Here is a 17,933-nt window from a genome sequence, read left to right as displayed (position 1 = left end):
AATATCTGTGTGGCCAGTAACCTGTATTTGTTTCAGATTAATCCCAAGGTGATATTCAAGATCCTGGTTTCCTCACACCCACCTCCTCCTTCCTGAAAGGCATTAGAAGGAAACCTCAATTCTGATGAAGGTAATCCTGATCACAGCAAAGCATCTATAAATCTACATCGATTACAAGGCAGTTACAAATCCAAGCCTGTGATTTTGGACATTTTACTTCTGTTACTTAACTTACAGAGACCTACAGCAGGCATAAAGCCACTTGATCATCTTTATAAATCACTGAGACCTATCAATCCATATAGCTAAGTTCTTCTGGCACTCGAGCAGAAAATAGATAACTTTGATTGTTGGCTGGCTTTGGGCCTTTGGGCCACCACCACACCGGGTATTCTCCCCTGGCAGCATCTACTGGTCTTGCTGTGCATCTACACTGCTGGTGTGCGTAGCAAGGGAAGGTGGGACTGATTTTAGGGACCAGCACAACTTTTGTAAGAATAAATCATAAAATTGCTATAGAATCCATTTAAAGACAAAATCCGCACAGATATCCTGAGGATACCGTAGTCCCAATTGCCAAAGGCCACAACATACACAAACCTAAAACCATTACTCAAAGATTAAACAGAATGAAAATTTGTAAAAATGTCACCAGTAAATAGTTTGACTCACATTTATAAAATATCTACACCCTAAAACCAAACATAGAAGGAGTAGAAAATCATTAAATCCTTTCTTCTAGGCCAATGAGTAGCTATGAGCAGGGTCTCCAGAGAGCTGCCACACTACAAACTCGCCTGTAATAACTGACCAAGGCTAAGTCAAACAGCATGTTTCACTAAATGAAAAAGATGAATCCTAGCACTACAAATCACCTGCAACAGAGATATCCACAAATTATTTGAGCTTTCAAGTTAGGAACATAAGGTCTGACGAACAAAAGGCCAATTTTAATCCAGACTTCACAGTTTATACATCAGGCACAATATCTTCTGTTACTCGTAGGACAAAACCACCTCCACACTGCTTTGCAACTACTGCAAGTAATCCAAATAGCTCTGCACAGGTACTTTCCAAATGTGAATAATAATTACATCCCTTTACATGTAGGTTGCTCCAAAACTAACGTGTCCTATTTATTTCACTGCAAACTTCAACAGATGCATAGCACATAATAACACTATTTGATAGAGCAAATTCTCAGCTACAAAATATTGTTTTTCAACATAATCACCACTGGAATCTGTGCATTTTCACCAGCAATAAACGAAAGCTGCACCTGTAGCAATCTGCACCAGCATAGATGACCCACTGCTACTGTCACCATTGCTGTAAGGCAGCACCTACCCCTCACTGTGCTCACATCCACTGTCTGCCTCCATCAAGATGAAGGGCAACAAAATCCATGATAACAGCCTCAAACGTCCATCTCCTGTTTTCTATGTCTTTCCATCACAACTACTGCTGCTGCTGCTTCGTTTTACTGTGTAGAGAGGTTTCCTGTGCTATTTCTACATGAGCCTACAGCAAGCTGTTAGCGTTCCAGATCCTTCTTTGTTTTACAGCACTGCTGACACACACCAAAAGAGATTGTGCCCATGAACAAGCACTAGGAGGTCACCCCAGCTGCACAGAACTTATGTCTAAGTGACGCAGCTCCACAGCCTCATCTGCAAGGCAACAGAACTGGTCTAGATGAGGCTCATGCTACTTCATAATGAAGCTTTGCCTCAGCACACATCTCACTTACTGGCAGTGCACCAAACTTCAATTCTTTCTCAGGCAGAAGTACCATGCTGCCACTTAATTTCCCTAACTCTTCACCCCGTACAGAACAGCTCCCTTCCATGTTGACAAATGATATCCTCAGTATCCTCACAGAGGCTCCGTTCCTGCTAGCTCATGAGAAACAGGGTGTCTGATGCAACAAGTGGAGAAATGATGAAGGCAATGTTATGGCAATGCAATGGTGCCCAACCATTTGAGCAGTGGGATGTAGGCAGCCCTGCTTGCTGCTGGCTGGAGCCAGGTGAGGTGCAGCAGGCTCAGCACTGTGCTGATGCAGGCAGAAAGAAAGGCCTGAGGTGGGGACAGAAGCATTAACAAGGAAGGGGTTGCGGAAGCAGATAATCCATTTTCTATATAGTTCAAACTGGCACCCTTGTCTCTGTTCTCTTATCTTAAACGTAAGGCATCGCTTTATCTGGTTCAATAATGTTTCTCCTGACACATTTGTTCTGTACGAAAGAAACTATTGACAGAAGAGCCAACAGTAAAGAACTGTTCTTCCAATAAATTAATTCTTCAGAGCCTCTTTGCCTTCAGAGCAGCTTTCTCTCTGTAGCAGTGGAGGAAAATGTTGCTCAAGACACCCCTCACTCTGATTTCATTTTTCTAAAGAAGCTGGGAAAGAAGCTGTCTTTCCATTAAGAAGGTTCTTCTGCTGCTCCATGTATCAGTAGAGCAGAACTAGCATCAGAGTGGGTCCTGTCACTTCTCTCTCCCACACATTGGGATAAATACTTTATTCTAATGCACCTAATCACATTTTTTACGTCAAGAACGTTACATTAAGACCACAAACAGCATTAAGTAGACCTTCACAAAGACCCAGAACGCCCTAAAAACACACAGGTTATGAGCAGGTTCATGGCTGGTGAGATCACGTTCCAATCAGACCCGAAAAAGATTCCAGTTTCATTGTTTAGCTTACAAAACTTTGTAGATTTTACAGCTTCAGCTTCAGGCAATCTGCTCTTAATTTAGGAGCTGTGATTACTAATTTAAATGTCCTTTATATTTCTTAGTTCTTTCATCATCAATTCTTTCTATATCAATAAATGGATCATCATTTAACTAATAATATTCAGAAGATTTAAATGCTCCAAGATTATTAAATACCTTAAATTTTAATCTGTTGTTTTAAAATATTTATTTTACTAGAAAGCCTGACTTTCACACTCACGTTTTCTACTTTGAGTCTCTGCTCAAAAAATAACACTTCCAAATATAATGATAAAACCACAGCCTCGTATTTATTTTGAAAGTGAGAACAAGTCAATCACTCCTCAACTGAAAAATTCTTCTCACTTGTCAGAAATTGCAAATCAATTGGAATTCGAAAAACATAAGGGTTTAAGGGCATGTAATCCCTATATCTACGTATATGTGCATGTATATGTATTTAAGCACACATTACTAACTATAATCTCATGACTCAGCAACAGAAGCTTAAGAAGCTGCAGGAAAGTCTTAGAATAAGACTGTAAAGGATCCAATCTGGTATCTCAGCTGGGTCGGACACCGAGGTTTAAACAGTCAAATAAAAAACAATGGAAAATAGAAGGCAGGGCATCTGGGTGATGTACCTCATGCCAACAACCAGTATGTATCTGCAGCCCAGGGACTGAAATAGGATTCAAGTGTCTGTATCTTTCACAGGGTATTCCTACCAGTTACATGTTATATTGTGCAGGGAGGGTCTCTTGTTTTTAAACCGCTGTTCAGAAGGGATGGCAAAGATGTGAATAAGGGAACTGTTACAGAGAGTGGAACTTGTCATTTCCCTGGATATGTGTGCAGAACTGGCCAAAGGGCTCTAAGTGTGGGAGTGCTCACTTGAAGTAGGTCCAGATCATGAGCCAGAAGAAATAATCACACAATAAGCTAGTACTAACTTATGTCAAACCTGACTTTGTATCTGAAAAAGAAACATAAGCACATACTCAGAAAGATAGGTTTAGGATGATAGCTTAAGGCTAATGACAAGCGCCTGCAATGCGCCCAATAAATTTGCTATACCAGAGCCACTGAAAATAGCTTTCTATTTCTTCATTGTTAAAATAAAACTGGCACAATAACACAGACCAATAGGGCAAAGCAGACTTTTCAAAACTAAGGCTTGCTTCCAGCACTTCCCACCAGTAGTGAGTCAGTAGTGAGTGCCTTTCAGGCAGCCACACGGATCCCAGCAGCTGTTTGTACTAAGCAAGGATGTAATGAGGGCAGAGCTGGAGCACGGGCAGCAGCTGCATCCTGCACACAAGCTGGCCAGAGCAAAACACTCTGCCCTGTGCTCTTCCCTCTAATTTGAGGACATATTCTAACACAACAGAACATGTTCTATTCGTACTGCACTTGCCTTTGAGCTGTTATGTGAAGGTCTAAGATGCCGGGTCCTTTCTTGCCTCTCAGAAGCAGGTCCCTCTATCCTAGGGGGGTTCCTGGGGCAGCTGGCATCCATCAGGGTGGAAAAGAGATGCCAGCTGACTGCTGCAAACCCTCAGCAAGGAGGTATGCTTGTGGGACAGAGCAGGTCTGCCCAGCCCATGGGCTGGCTCATAAAATACTGGGAGCAAAACAGTTAACTGAGGCAAAATGGAAGACTCCTGATGAATGAAACACCTCCTCTTTCTGCAGGGAGGAGGGGACACGGCTCATTAATTGTTACCTACCAGAGTACGCCGACTTGTTTCCGTCTGTGCTGAATTTCATGTAAAGCCTCTGCTGAATGTCACATACACGCAGCCTGAAGTGCTAGGTTTTGTATTTGGATATCTGGTGCAGCTGACAGATGTTTACAAACTCATGTATCTGCACAGCTTCTTTCTGCCTATCCATCTGTGCTCCCTCATAGGCAGCAAATTATTCTACCTCAGGCTGGAATAACTTATGACTGTAACACCAACTCTTCGTCTGCATTTTTAGGTGGTATTGCCATGAGACTTTCAGTTACAGACACTGTGGCGGTCATGTTAAATTAACCTGGGCTGTCTATTTAAGAGGAGGCTCTTTCTAAATAAGCGGCCATAACATACAGCATTGCAGCTGTTTTTAAGGATGATGGAACCATGATTAATTAGGACTTTGGGAACGCACAACTTATCACATTTGAAACATAAACTTCAGGTTGGTTTGGTGTAGGAGACAGCTGAGCTCTTTAAAATCCTTATAAAAAATTAATACACACTCCTCTTTGCTCTTATCAATAAAGAAGAGGAAGCTGGGTTCAGATCTTTGCAGAACAGCTCATGTCAGCTCGGATGATTGCTAACGTTCCTCCCTGCCTGCAGGATAAGGGCTTCTACCTTCTTGCTCAGCCAGCACTCCTACCTGAGAGGTGGCAGAGGAAGAGGTCGGTGTCCACCACCAGCACCTCCCAACAAACATCTATTGCAGAGTATTTCATCCTCTTGGGAGGAGGGAACAGCAGCTTCACCCACACCCACTAGCAACAGTCTCTCTTCAGGAATGTAAATAGCCCTACATCTGCATCTCATGTCTTCCTCTCAGCTAACAGCAGGGCTTACAGTGTGCAGTTCCTCACACACAGTTCAATCCTGCCTACCCTCCCATCAAGTGCTGGGAGCTGGTACACGAAGGCAGTTCAGGATTTCAGCACTGCAGAAGGGTTTTGGCATAGAAACCATGTTCTATACCTGCAGGATCATTCCTTTTCTGCAATCTCTGTTACAGGAGGGTCTACCAAATGGCCAGTTGGGTGGCAGGGATCTGTGCAGCCCTCCCAGCCCCACAACAGCACCACTGCCTGCACACCTCTTCTACTGACACTGCTTGCCACTTGCTACTTGCAGTAGCAGGGAGAAAAGCAGAACCTGGGTAATTATTTTATCCATACTTACCTCAGCTTAGCACTGATATGGACACAGTCAGCAGGGACAGGGAGGAGGGTGAGCTTTCAAACCACTCCTTGCAGGAAATCAGGCTTTCAGAAGCCCAGCACTGTGGCTCTAACCAACTGCTTAAGGATCTTCCATAAAGCAATGCAACTGACTTGATTTCAGCAGCTTAATTGCGTGAAACTTAAAAAGGCTAATCAAAGTATTAATTACTGATCGCCCAACGCACTTCAAGCCTCTTCTGTTCTCAAATCATTCACAAACTGATTCTAATTTCTACTGCGGAACAATTAAAAATGCTTTTGTTATCCCGGTGAACTGAACTGTAACCAAAGCCATCGCGAATAAACATAAAAGACGGATGATAAAGATGGTAATAAGCACATTGCTACTGTGTCTTGAATAGTCACCGACACTTCTTAGTGAATACCATCTTTCACAACAACAACAAAGGATAAGAGCACAAGGCTATTTCATGCAGTCATCAAAACAAAATGCACTGAATATTATATTTCATACTAAATACATTACCCTGGCAGTTTGACACTCAACATTTCAATAGATATTGCGTCTCCCTCAACATTTTCCCTGAATTTCTGCAGATGGACTTTTAAGTATCAATGGAAGATTACTTGACTTGTCACACTAAAACGATTTTAAAGGATGGCTGCACACACTTCATTTTTAATTCTTTTTTTTTGTTATTTTTTAAAGGGAAATGGATCACAAATTCAGAGCCGTGGTGACACACAGAGGTCAGGCACCATGTGCTGCAGGAACCCTTGGTGCAGTGATGGCTGCTCATGGTCCCAGCTTGCCCAGCAAAGCAAGGGAAAGTTACACAACCTTCAACTAAACCACAGTTTGGCTCAGCTGAGCTAAATGAATGGTGCTCCCAAATTTCATCCATCTGTTGTGATTTTTAATTTTTTAAAATTTATTTATTTATTTATTTATTTATTGTTCTTGGAGATACACAAATGCAAGAGAATCTCAGTTTTCAGTGGAAAACAAACAAATAAACAAGGAAAAGTGAGGAAAAAAATACACCCCACAACCAAAGTTTCTAGAGTTCATGATCTCAAAAGATCCTGACAGCACAAATATCCCTCAGGATCACAAGAAACCAGACAACAGCACTTTATTAGCCTGAGGAAAGCATGGATTTTGAGGTACAATCCCAGAACCCCAAAATCATGAATCTGCCAAGGTAATCTGCCCCAGATGAACAAGTTGGAGCAAGAGCTTGCCAAGCACTGGACCACTCTTTTGCCCAGCAGCAATTAAACATCTTTGTAATCCATGGCTGTTCTAGAACTTTACATTTGATTCTTTTAAATGGAGGAAGGGGAGGGCGTTTGTTCACCCAGAGTGAGTTTCATTACTCACATAGCAAATCTGCCAGTAGCAGCTCATGGAATGGATTGTTACCTTTCCCTATCCATTTTGTAAAGATATTGCTTTCTTTCCAGACTGCAAGCATCACTTCTAACTGGATTTTGAATTATAATGTGAACTTTACAAAATTATTGGTGCTATTCATATCGCTAGTTAGATTCTATGGAGCGGCAATATTTTTTGCCCTTCCCCTAACCAGCACCTCTTAGTGTTTTATATCAAACCACCGCGGCCAGCAGAAATCGAACATTCCCAAGTAATGTAAAGTATTACATTGCATCCGGCAAACAAGGAATAAAACATTTTTTATACTTAAACTTATTTGCTTTTTGAAAATATTTATGCAGCGCAGGAGGCAGGAGCTTATTGAGAGCTACAGCCCGTCCCTCTTCTTTAATTGAAACATTTATGCTTTTTGTTCCGCTAACAAAAAGCAACCAGCAGCAATAACGCAAGATAAATACACAAGAAACTTATAGATATGATTGTAAAACAACATCACCCTAATGCTTCCATTTAATTACCCTGAAATGTATTCTATTTAATATTCATTACTCAAAAGCCAATTTAAAAGAGAAAGAGGTGAAGGGACTTATTCAGAAAGACGGACTGTCATTCACTGCAATAGTTATCTAATATACAGAAGTTAATAAAGCAGATTAATCTACAAGTCCCTTTAAGCCATCACTGAGTTTAGAACAACTGCCTCTTTGACCCTTAACCCTCCCGCTGTGCACCAGTAGCAGGTGCCAGCTGCACTGAAATGATGGCTGCCGTGTCGCAGCGCAAAGTCTTTTCTTACTTTGCTTCTGACCAGCAGCTGACCCTGTAGGAACGATTGTTTCATGTGCTGGCCTAAAGGCTACATAAACCAGTAACTGATAAACAAAAGCATACATACACCAGCTGCCTAGCCTGAGGGTGCACATCCAACACTGACACCTTCTAGCACTTTGTGCTATGAGCCCAATTGAGGCTTTTTGTTTCCACGCATGCATTCTGTACAATACTTGTTACTCCGCGGCCCCAAACTTCTCTCCGTCCCCAAAATTGTTTGTGTAAGCTGCAGCACAGCTTGGGTGATTAAGAGGAGATTCCCAATTTGATTTAGCACCATTATTAAGAGCGTGAAATCTTCAGATACATCAGTAATGATGATGCATTTTAACATTAAAAGTCTTGAAATCAAATTACTCAATTCACATGACAGCGAATCACAACAGGGCTTTAAACAAAGCAGTATCAGAAAAGACTCTGAGCTCATTAATATTGTTTGATTTCTTTGCTGACAGCGCTCACGCGGTGAAGGCGGTGTGCTTAGCAATATTCCAGAGACTGAGCCCTCTGCTGCTGTTACACGTCTGCAGGAAGAAGTGTGTGTGAGAGCAGGAATCGTATTTTTCATTAAGATAAGGTGGTTCTGACATAGTTATTTTGCTGGTACAAATTACACAACCACAAAAACAATCAGAGTAATGATTAAATGCGGTTATGTACATGGGAGACTACTAGTGCAAATGTTAACATATTTAAACGGGTTCCCTTCATTAAAAAAAATTATATATGATATTAAACCATCAATCAAATCGAAACACCAGAGTCTAAACGTATTGTCACTGGTTAAAATAAATGACTTGGAGACTGAATTTTGGCTCACTCAATATGGTGCCTTTTCTGTTGCTTAGCCACCCAAGTCTCTGCTGGCTTGGGCTACAGCTGGTACATCTCCATCGCTTTCAATTAATAAAGAAAGTTATGATAGTGTTGGATAATGTTTCTAGATTGTGCTACGGGGTTGAAAACAGATGTCCCACTGAAAATGCCTCTCATTGTCGCATCAAAGCATCCAAGCCTGCAGAAGCTGAGCACTCTGCTCCTGATTCAGCAGAGCCTCTGAGCACATTTCATTTTAAGCACAGGAATGGCTGCACCTGTGGGTCTGGCTGCTCTTAAAATTAAGCATGTGCTCCAACACGTGGCTTCAGGTGCTCGCTACTCAGCGCCCTGCACAGCTGACCTCTGTCAGCACAACCCAGATTTCTTTCTGTGATGCGCTCACACACAAGTGCTTCCGCATGGGTTTTTTTTCTGAGGCCTAAATGCACCTCCTCTCAGTTTTTCTATTTCAATTACTGTTCATAGCTCTGTGCAAGCTGAATATGGCACTGAGGTCTATCTGAGAAACACAAACATCACCGATTTTACTACATAAAAGGGAGAAAAAGGAAGGTGACACTTGATAATACATTTTTACCCCAGTAATAACATGATTTTTCACTGCAACTGCCATTTTAATTCCTGGTTTACAACTGCTACGCAGTGCTGCCATGCTGCCTCACACCGTGCACCTCTGTCACTTGCAGGAGTTGGACATCACTGGCAGCTCTCAGCAGCTTGTTGAGCTCTCACCCATGAGGACTGAGCAGCACAACCCCTCATTATTGCTCCGCTACCTTCCTCATCCTTTTCATATCCCTGTCCCTGTTCTTTTGCTGCAGTCGATGAGTTGAATGCTGCCCTGGTGCACACCTGGTCTTGGCACAAGCATTGTGCAGATCTAACCCAAACATTTCTACTATGTTTGAACACAGCAAAGAAAAAAAGTCCACGGGCTTATCTGCAAGCTTCTACTGAAAATGATGCACGGAATGCAACCAATGTGTGATACACTGTCCCATTCCTTCCCATGTGCATAAAGTCAGGAAAGGAAGGGATCACCTAAATCGTGTTTCTGTGCAAACAAAGTTATGTGCCCACCATGTATGGTTCTGAAGGATGCCTATCAGAACTATGGGGGAAAGATGCTACAAAACAGATTGGTTTTTGGAAAGAACCAACACAAATAACACTTTTCCATGCCAAAACTGAACGAACAGCCTAATGTGTATGGCTCCAGAAGATGAGCACTAGAACACAGAGGGAACATCTTGAAACCCTCAAAATTACACTTTCATTCATACAGTGGAGAAAACATCGGCTTCAACTGGTTTAGATGATGTTGGAAAGTTGCCCCTGAAATAACAGCAAGTGACAGTAGAAGCCTTATAGAATTATTCATCAACATGCTTAACGCACAACCGCAATGTAGGAGCGATAGCTGAATGTAATAGATTTATATCCATGCATCTCAGGTTACTTGACACATGTAAATTCAGTTCAGCTGTAGGATAGACACAGTGCTGTTGCACACAGGTGAGATTCAGTGAGCAGCTCTGAGAGAGCCAAGAGCCACCGTTATGCTTTAAAAGGACACTGATCCTTACGCCTAAACATGAAGTTGTTTTGCTCCTGGTTTCTATTGCTCCTGTCTATGTACACTCATACCTACTTACTAAAAAAATCACCCAGAGTTGCGATGGGAATTTCCTAAGCAAGCAAGATAAGAATTAATAGGCTTTAATTACAGAACTCCACTACTCTAGAGGCTGAAGATGAGCGCCTTGGTCACAGACAACCACCTATTTACCAAACTGTATCCTGATGCCTCATCTAATAGCGAACAAGTGCTCTGCTGTAAAACTTCTAAGCTAAGCTCTCTTTCAGAGCTCAGAACACTGGTGCCATATCAGGTACTGCTGAGAAACAGTAGGTGCCCACATGTGCTGGGAGCCCCAGCCTCTCCTGCTGCAGAGCTGTATGCTCTCTCTGCTCCCAGCACCACACTGCAGCTGCTCCCACAGCCCCAATGCTGGCACAACAGCCCCAGATCTCCATGCCAGCCCCAGGGAATGATTCCCAGGGCCTGCTTTGAGAAGAGCTTGAAAACCTCTGCTGATTTTCAAGGAGGAAAGTGGTGTGGTTAAGCCGTGCTGCAGCCCTGCAGCTGATGGGACAAGCTGGGGCGGCTGCTTCTCCATTGCTGCTGGAGATTTTAATTATCCAACTACTTCCAGGGATCCAACTTGGAAAAAAAAAAAGTGTTCTAACTAGTAAATAATTGCAGTTATCATTGCATCAGTTTAGTTTAAAGAGCTGACAAACCTCTCTAAACTCAACGCACAATTAGTCATTAGGGTCTAGTTTTTCAGCACTGTTAAGCAATTTGTAACCCATTGCTTTTAATAGGGTTATGCATTACTTAACCGACACAGATGTCTTGAAAACCGAAACCGCTGGTTATGAAGCAGCAACCTTGTTCGTGAGCTGCCAAGATAGTCAAATCATCTCTAAAACCAGTGTTTAATGGCCAGCCGATGAATAATCAATGTCTCACTTTTCATCCAAGTGTGAAAATGAGAATAATCTAATACATCGCCCCTCTGGTAAAACGCGAGGCCCTGGGTTCCGTTTCTATTCAGGGCTGATTTATAACCCAATGGAAACCTGATGTAAACATATGATCAATGAGCCCCATCATTGCTGATAATAACCCCCAACCGGCCCACTCCCTCATCTCAAAAGCCATCCCTTTAGGCTATTAGTTTCGTCCAGCTAATCCTCTCTACTATTTCTGCCTGCTGCTTTTACCTCGGCCATCCGTTCAGTCCGGCAGACTCAGAAGTAATTTTATACGCAGCAGAGAGCGGGTGGAATTGATTTTTCACTCAGTGCTCGGTTCCCATCTGAATAATTATCAATTTTACTGCCTCATAAAGGGAAGAGTCAAAATTTCAAATCAATTCAAAAGAGCTTCTGAGACTACAGAAACTGTGCACGAGAATAAAGGTCAAAGTTGTCAGTGACCTCGGGAGATGATGTCAGATATGAGTACACTGAGCAGTTGACATCAGAGGCACTCAATATGATATGACTAGTGCTAATGCAAATCATATTTATGCTGACTACTGGAGACCGGCCATTAATATTTAAAAGAGCTTGTGAAAGCCTGCATTCAAAATAAATATAACGTATTCCACAGAATCTGAAGTTAATAAAGACAGATCACCGCCTGGTCACATGCTGTAAAGTGAAAGATTACTGCGCATTAACAGACAAGGTACTGCATTAAGATGGCCACAAATGCAGACAAGCCCAGAGCCTGGGCTGCTGTTCTGTCCTAGAAGCTGGAATCGTGGCATGCACGGCGCTGAGTAATTTGACCTATCCAAATGCTGACTTCATTGCTAGCTCTTATGACACCCCTATTCAGCAAGTAAAACACGAGCCTGTGTAAGACAATGAGGGAATCGCCATATTTCGATAATTATGTCAATAATAAACATAATTAATATTCTCCCAACATGCAACATGATGCCAAGGATGAACTAGTTACTTCTCACATTCAACCAAGACCAGAAAACAAATGCAACAAGAAGCACATGAGGATGGTGACTGCTTCTATCAAAATGACAGTATATCTATTAGGGCAACATAAAGATGACCACAGACATCTGCATTTTGTTAATAACTTCTATATTTGCTAAAAGCCTCCAGACCTGTGAAACACGGCTCCTGAAACAGCAGCTTTGTGACTGCACGAGGAATCCACCAAGTCTGGTAAATATATATCTTCCAAGAGCTGAATGTGATTTCAAGGGAACATAGCATGGAACAAATGGGGAGATACACAGCTAAGAACATCCTCATCTGCCCTTAATGCACTCAGGCTATGGCGAACTGGACTGGGGTGGGAAGGGGAAATCTTTCTTGAGCGCTGAGCAATTGCTTCCATTCCACAAGTGTGGGATTCAATTTCTATTGTGTTCACCTTTAACTGAAAAATCCATGACTCACCTACTGCGAAATAAAACATTTCATTACGGAAGCTTGTGGCTGAATTCTCCTACGACACTGATCAGAGAACTTTTCTTACCACTTTTTTAAAGCAGAAATGCAATGATTACCTTAACACGCCTCACTTGAGGAACAAAAACGGAACACAAAGTTTGTAGATACTGTACAGCCAAGCATTGATGCATTCCAGTATGACAGGAAATATCTTCAGCCTTTGGTTGTCATGAGAACACAGCTGAAGCTGCCCTGGGTTGCATGCCAGCCTAGGGAGATTTGTTCTGCTACTGAATCGCCAACGCTACCCCGGTATGCAGTAACAGAGGGCTCAGAAATCAGGAATATTCCAAAATGTGGTAATATCCCATAGAAAAATCCAATAATTCACCTGCTGTAGCACTTCCAGGTGATGCTGCATGAAATTATTCAACCCTTGTCCATCCTGTGAAGTCGCTGTGCTTCAGAGCCTTCTCACCCTCTTTAGCTGGGTGCCTGAAGAGGTACGGGACAATGTAGTCTAAACTGGCACAACAGCTGGAAGAGACGACTGTACCTGTGTAAAAAATGAAATGATTTTGACTTTTTTTCCCATGAAATAACAAATAATTACATTTTCTAGTACTCAGAGAGCTCAAATTTCAAAATCTATTTGACTTTAGCCTAAACGACCCACCATCATGCCTGGTTTTGGTGTATGAGATCAGTTTTGAACATTACTTTTAACAATACACAGTATGAAACTTAGGCCATGTTGAACATTTCAGGCTTCTGAAACCTAACATCCTGTTTTGACCCACTAACTGAAGAAGTGAGGTTCAATCAGTAGAGCTGCTCCCTGGCTTTCTCCTGAGCAGCACATTGAAGGTCAGGTTGGAAAGAAGAAGCAGAGGCCACAGCACATAGTGACAGGGTGACCACAGAGCAGCCAAGCAGACACTGCAATTAACAATTAGCAATTCAAGGAGATTAAAACTGCTTCCACCTGGCTTTCAACAACACCTCTGCAGTGACTAACCAACAGTTCAAAACTGTCCCTAACACAGAAAGCCACGACAGCAAGGACACTGCTGAAAAGCAGAAGCAAAAGCCACTTCATACCATTACTCAATGTTCCTATAAGTAAGGAAGATTAAGTGCATAAACCTATTTGCAGAGTAAATACGTCTGCCTGATTTATGTAAGTTATTTCGTTGCTAGGTGTTGCCTGCTGTGGTGCTGCTGTGAAAGGGGATTCTGTTCGCTTTTGTGCCTCAGCATGGTGATAGCAGCGTGCTGGTCCTCCTTTCTCAAGTGCTCTCCTGGTCTTCCTCCTGATGATAGAGGTGAGCCCTTTCCTCCTTCCCAGCTGCTGTCTCCTCCTGGCCTGACACCTGAGGTGCTCCTTGGCCCCAAACCAATGGCTGTGATTTCCCCATAGCTGAAGCTCCCTGTGTGCATGCAATGCTTTAATGTGTTGGGTGCAAGGTTTAGCCAGAGCTGACAACCCTACAAAGGCAAATATCAAACCCAAGAGAGTGGAGCATTTAGGCCCCCATCCAGCTCCTACTGACTTCAGCTAGAACTTGTCCAGGCCTTTTATAGTTCATAACATTTATTTTAGATGGGCCACTGGAGTAAGAGATGTGTGGGGGTTGCAAAAGGAATTAAACTGTTAAAATGCTCATTCTGAGGGAAAAGGGATTAGAAGGATCCAATTAAATGTACCTTGAATTCTTTAAACTACGCTAATTTGGAGGCCTGCCAGCCTTGCAGTGTTCATTTAAACACGTCCCTCTGGACACCCAAGTATTTTGATCTGTGCTTGCTTAACTCCTTAAGCTCTGTGCTGGCACTGTTAACTCTTTGCCATCTATAAACCAATTGCTGAAGTAAATGCTGAAGAAACATTTGCTGGCAAAGAAGCTACAAAAGGTCTCCTAAGACTTGATCCTCCAAAAGCTACTGGCTGACTTAGCAGCAGGAGCTTCAATCTGTCAAACAGATCACAGAAACAAGCTCCAAAGACTCCATTGGTCTCCATTGGCCCAGTGGGTTTACTAGGACCAAATTCAACAGGGCAGGATCTGAAGAAGCGTCACCCATACGAAGCCAAGTTCAAAGTTATTGGGTCTTGCCAAAGTAAAGACTGGAACCTGGCACTCATTGTGTTCTGAACCAGAACGGTCCTGCATATAAACTAGAAACGCAATTCATGGTGGAATTGAATCACCATCAATAACAACAAGTGAGAGACTTGAAAATACATATTTCATAGGAGGGCTCTGCTGTATTTCTAAACCAGTGCTTAACTCTATTTCTTTTTAAATTGAATAATACAAAGTAAATCACTATCATCAGTTTACAAAACAGCAGTAGTTCTAAACATGCTGATACTGTACAAGCAGATATTTTACATTCGACAGTAAGTGATTTTAGCTGGACAGCAGACAGGTCTATGCTATCATTTGCTCATGAGAATCTGATATGAGTGTTAAGAGCTACTTAAATTTGCCCATAACTATATATCAAATATGCTTCCCTATGCTCATTTTTCCTTTTGATTGCAAGGATATAAGAGACAGGGAGCGTCAAGCAAACTCCCTTGAATGACTCTTCTGGGCATGTGGAACCTTGTGCTGGAGCAGAAGAGCGCTCTCACTAAATCTTAGTGAGACAAGCAAGGCAACCAAATAAATAGAACAAACAAGAGCAACAAGGAGCTACGAATTCTGGGTGATGGTCAGAAGAAATAATGGAGAAGACATAATAAGGATAGAATAATAAAAGACACTGAGGTAAAAGCTTGGGATAATCAGGAAAAAAATGCAGTCAAACCACATGTCTCATTTCTGGTCAACTCAGATCTACTGTCTGTGTACGAATGGTTTGGACTGGGAAGCAAGCAGGCTGTGGTTACAGCACATGGCTACAGCCAGAACCAGCCCCACGTGTGCAGCTGGGTTCCAGCAGCAGTTCAGCAGCCATGGTAGACAAAACCAAGTGAGAGTTAATCTGCTGATAGGCAGGTGCCTGTGCTGGGGAGGAGACAGGGATGACAACTCTGGTGCCAGTCACCATCACATTAACCTGGCTCCTTTAGTTCCTTCTTTGCCAGCATGTATTCATTTGACATTATCAATGCTGATTTCACATGCATTTCTTTCCTTTAATTATCTCCATGCTTTTGCATTCTGCGTGCAATTCCAATTATCCATTAGCTCAAGTAAGTGGAAGTAGAGTTTGTCTGTTAGAATCAGTTATATTATTTAGGAAAAGGCAAACAAGGAAACCAAGCAACTTTTGGTGTTAGTAATACAACCACAGCATGCTGAAGGGGAATTATTTCTGAACAGTTTAATGACATTACTGAATCTCTGCAATTTAGAAGATTTTGTCTTGCTTTTCACATAAAGGTAAAGAGAAGGAGCTAAGTGATGTTTTCCCTGTCCATCAATTGCTTACAGTTCAATACTGGCATTATTTGCCTTTGAGACTAAACCTAGAAAGTAAATGGATTTAGCAATTTAACATCTAAATTAGGCAGCAAGACAGAAAAGATGTTTTGTGTTTTTTTTTTTCCTCAATGAATAGCACACTCCACTATTAATCATACAAGAATTAGAAAAAAGCTTTGCAGAGATTAGTGACAGTATGCCAGGAGGACTGCATTAAAAGGCTCCGATCCACTGAGTCAGCTGTGAAAAAGCCAGGTAAACACTTTAGAAGAGAACTATTGGAGTGTTTATCCTTGCAATAAAAGCTTAGATGAGGGCTTCCATTACAGCTGATTTACAGCTAGGGCCCTCCAAAGGAATACATATTCCTTCACAGTATTTATGAAGTGTGGAATCAAGCAAGGTATTTACTCAGAAACAAAATGAACACTCCTCAGAAATAAGGATTTGGGGAATGTTTATCCTACAGTTGACAGCAATGAGAATCTCAAAGCTTTCACATATGTGAAGGGAATAGAATAAAAGGCAGATATGTTTTTTTTTTCCTGCTGTCAAACAGAAGAGATCTCCCAGTGTTTGACTTTTAAAACAAAAAGGCAGATATTTTGTTTTTATAAACATTTCTGAGAATGACTTATGTGTTCTAATCAGCTTAGCATACAATTACCTCCCTGATGATTTATAGCCCAGAGCCCTACTATTCTGACAATGTTCTTCTGCCACTGATGTAAGAGGCAATGCTTGGATAGACTTGCCTATTTGCTAAGGGCAGGAAGGATGCATGTGATCAACCAATGCCTAAGAAATAAACTTGCATTTCATGGTCTGACAAGTGGAAACGCCCCAAACACCACAATTTTAGAAGGGATAAAAGATTCAGAAGAACTTTGAGATGACACCAAAATGCTAAGAACTACAAACTCACCGAAGAGAGTCCACCTGGACGTGGCACTGTGAGAGAGTGGGAAAATCAAGCACTACTTAAGTAAGTAAAACCTCTGGAATATAAATGAGGAATTGAATGGTCTACATCAGTACCATTTTTTGAAACATTCAGAGTTAAGAAACATGGCTCAAGGAGAAAAGAGCACACTGGCTAAGCAATGTATAGTTTACAAAAGGTGAGTTAAACTTTGATACTCTGATAGGTTTTTTTTTTTTTCCAGCAAAGAAAACATTCCTACAAGTCATTCCTCATGATTCAACTCCTAGATACCTAAAGCACAAAACTTTACAACCACAACTGAAAACAGACACTTTTCTTCCTCCTCCTGTCTGCCCCGAGAGGGAGATCAATGCTCTTTGAGAGGAGGAAGTAAACGTAACCGAAGTTTATAGAGATTTTAAATTTTCTTCTCTCTCTTTTACATGAATTCAAATTGGACTTCAAAGAGACGGTTAAAGTCAACTTGGTATGGTAGTGAATTATTAAAATGAATATATCCAATACCTCAGATGGAAGAGATGCGGTGAGGGGTAATAACGGGGATGAGGAACACGGCGCGCTAAACTGGTAGTTGTCCATCAAACAAACACCAAGTACAACACATCCATTTGCAAACAATCAACAGGCAGCCTCACAGCAGAACCAGCCTATAGGCATAAACTGCTGTACCATCATTACAGGTGACAAAGCACTCAAAATATCTGGGAGAAGATGGATTTCAGCATTATATAATAAAGTGACCTGAATACTACTTTACCGCTGTTGCTTAGCTATTCACTACCCATTTTCTTCCTAAGAGTGGTTTCCCTCTTGCAGCAAAAACTGCTGAATGTGTTTAACATAGCA

At 41.8% G+C, this 17,933-nt stretch overlaps 1 long non-coding RNA gene across 1 annotated transcript in view; it reads right to left on the bottom strand.

Moving 5' to 3' along the window:
- The window catches only part of LOC107320482, a 98,284-nt gene that overhangs the window by 4,905 nt on the left and 75,446 nt on the right, over positions 1–17,933 (bottom strand). Inside the window, exon 10 of the long non-coding RNA XR_004308907.1 lies at positions 13,096–13,260. This is a non-coding gene — a long non-coding RNA (uncharacterized LOC107320482). The remainder of the gene's footprint in view (positions 1–13,095; positions 13,261–17,933) is intronic.

This window comes from Coturnix japonica, chromosome 13 (assembly GCF_001577835.2).
Source record: "Coturnix japonica isolate 7356 chromosome 13, Coturnix japonica 2.1, whole genome shotgun sequence".
Classification (NCBI taxonomy): domain Eukaryota; kingdom Metazoa; phylum Chordata; class Aves; order Galliformes; family Phasianidae; genus Coturnix; species Coturnix japonica.
Note: the sequence above shows the minus strand (reverse complement) of the source record. Positions and strands in the feature narration are given on the sequence as shown.